Source organism: Acyrthosiphon pisum, chromosome X, assembly GCF_005508785.2.
Source record: "Acyrthosiphon pisum isolate AL4f chromosome X, pea_aphid_22Mar2018_4r6ur, whole genome shotgun sequence".
In the NCBI taxonomy this organism is placed as follows: Eukaryota; Metazoa; Arthropoda; class Insecta; order Hemiptera; family Aphididae; genus Acyrthosiphon; species Acyrthosiphon pisum.
In genome coordinates, this window is record NC_042493.1 from 22,541,466 (window position 1) to 22,544,674 (window position 3,209).

At 28.9% G+C, this 3,209-nt stretch overlaps 1 protein-coding gene across 3 annotated transcripts in view; it reads right to left on the bottom strand.

Moving 5' to 3' along the window:
- LOC100569647 (probable G-protein coupled receptor 158) overlaps positions 1-3,209 on the bottom strand; it is a 59,008-nt gene that overhangs the window by 14,353 nt on the left and 41,446 nt on the right. The window lies entirely within an intron of this gene.

The following is a 3,209-nucleotide window of genomic DNA, read 5'->3' on the forward strand; positions in this document are numbered from 1 at the left end:
GTATACATCTAATTTTAGATAATTGTCCAATATATATTGTACAAGTATTTAATAGTTGTTTTATATTTTATTATGTACCTAGTTATGGTTTGCTAATAGCTAATCGCTAATGTATTAATATTTATTCAATTATAAACTAAAAATTTGTTAGATGTATAATATTATGTTGTTTATTAAATAAAGAAAATATAATGGATTGCAGTTTTATGTATTTAATTTTACTTTTCTTTTATCTGATAAATAAATAACCCAACTCACCAAAACTCCTGGTCACTGAGACTGTAACTCAACCACCATTTTTCAAGGGGGGAGGTCAAAGACCTTAAGAGGTTGAATAAACAATTTTTATTACAAAGGTACTGTACTTATATATGTAGAGACAAAGGTGGGTATTCCAAAAAAGGACACTTCGGCCCCTGTCAACCCCCCCCTCCCACCGTTTATTCGACTACCATACAACCATACGTCCAAACAACTGTGCCTGCCCAAATATATGTTGGCCTCCCTTTGGCCCGCCCTAGAAAAAATTCCTGGCGCCGCCACTGGCGGAATTCAACTGGTAAAATCAGTTGGTTAAGCGTAACCGAGGCTTAAAGTATGATTTTAAAACGGGCCCTAAGTGACTAAGTCGGTTATAATAAACAAAGTAAAGAATAATTACTATTTAATTTATCGTTATTATTCAATATTAGATAGGAAAATTGATAAAATATTTACTTCTGTCATATTATATTTATTAGGTAAGACTTAATAATTAATAAAAACTTGAAAAACATCGTTCATGTGTGTAGCAGTTGATACAGGCAAAGTACAAAATATTTTCGAGAGTTAATGAATATTTAAAACTCTTTATCAAAAACATCTAAAGCATGTAACCCAGAGGTGAATACAATATTTTCAGTCACTAAAAATAAACCCATGCCCTATGGTAAATCTACATTCTTCATGGCAATTTTGTTTTATTTACCGACTATTTATCGAATTTATTATAAACACTTAGAAATGAAAAATAATTCGCAGAAAATCCAAAAATACAGTATACTATACCACCATAGAGGTATATGTTTTTATTTTCCGATACGACTAGTGGCGTATAGTATATCAAAGCGGTCAAATTACCACGGCTAGAACATTTAGAAAACAGATTTACCTATTTAAAACATAAAAGTAGTATCATATTGAGAAATACAGAAAATAAGTAAACTTACATTTACAAAAAAAAAAAGGTCAAGGGGGGGGGGTCTATCCCCCCCGTAAATACGCCACTGACCTACTCATCTATAGCTTCGTAAAATTTATCTTGGTACTTAATAATTATATTTTAAATGTACAAGTATAATAAATAATTTAATTCAACAAATTTTTAGGAAATCATAAATTATATTTGATAATTTATATTATGCTATATTTATAAAATATAATTTTAACATAGTTAGTAGACCATTACATAAAATATTGCATAGGTCAGGTACCTACTATATATTTTTTAAATTCTATATTTATATGTAGATTTATTTTGTATAATTTTAATATTAAATACCAAAGAACTGTATAGCTTTATTCCTCTATTAATATAAAAAATTGTGCTTGGTTTGGTGAGTAATTCATTTTCACTGGTTGTATTCTTTGTACTTTTATTATTTCGGCATCTACACTGATAGTTTTATTTATTTTTTTTTTTATTGAACCTAAGCTCGGCGACTAAGGCCATTTAGGCTAAGGGTTATGAACTATGGTAGGGGTAAGGTTGTTACAATAAGTAGCAAACACATGTATGTGTGGTAAGGTTTTTAATTACTGTGAACCCGGATAGTCATCCATCCGGGAGCTAGTAGCTGTGGCCGTTACTTGCTCCCAGCCGCAATCCGATAATAATTTTGATATTTTTAGGTATCAACATTTCAGTTACATAACAATGATTTTGTATATTGTGTACCATTTAAGTTTCAGATACAAAATTATGAAAATAACGTTGAATATTCAGGAACTAAGATTGAGTTTTATATGTCATCAGACTTTTTGAATTTTCAGGTGCACTAAATTGTGTAAATGGCAGTATATTAGAAGAACCAATGCCAGAAATATTATAATTGGAAACAAATTGTAATATTATACCATATTACCATGTATGTATCTTAATAGCAAATAATTTTGTTTGATGTTAATTTATAACAATTTATAAGTATCTACCTAATAATATTTTTTTTGTTAACTAATTGAAAATAAGTACATATTGTAAAGTAAAAGTTGACATAATTCTTAATTTATTGTAATTCAAATTTTTGCAGTGAATCAAATGCAATGAACAAAATTACCAAAATATGGCTGAACAAATTGCTACTATACTCGCATTGTCAAATGTATTGATAAGAAGTTGAATTCAATAATGGATGACAGTGTATCTTTAAATAGGAGTAATTAAAATAACTTAGTTTGTTTTCAATGACGACTGTTGAAGCTCTTCAAAATATTGAAACAAAACAATTAGACGCTACCTACATTTGAAAAACAACTTTTACAACACAGCTGTTAACTTCAATTAAATGCATTTTTGTTCAATTTTGTTAACCAAATTGGTGGTCTTAATGTTAAAAATTTCACATAAATAGTATTTGCAAGAGTTTTTACTTTTTACTAATGAATTAACCATTCAATATTCATGGACAGGATTTAGAAATAACAACCCGCTGAGGCAATTAAAACTAACTATAATGATAAAAGGTAATTTAACTTCATTTATTTAAAATTATTTACCTGAACAAATTTAAAAATATAATACATATATATATTTAATGATTTTAATATAGAATAACAACTTTGAATTGTCGTGTATCCACAATATTTGTTCAAATAATAAACAAATTTAAATGGTGTCCTATAAATTATATTCTCTCCAATAAACAATTGGTTTAATCTGGTTTTATGTTATTTTTCAGACGTTTGCTAAAAGACTTTTAAAGCAAGTGAACTAGAATTTGAGAACAGCATCATAGGGCGCACATTGGGGTGTGAATTTAGGGGGTGCTGGAATAGTTTATGTTACACATGTCCACAGGGGGGCTTTGTCCCCCACACCCCCCTTAATCCTAATACTATAACTAACTGCATTACATTAGCTTTAAATTTTTAATTAGAATGGGGTACCTAACTTTGATTTCGCAGGTAACTTTGATACCCATATATTTTTTATTCACCAGAGTACCATGATA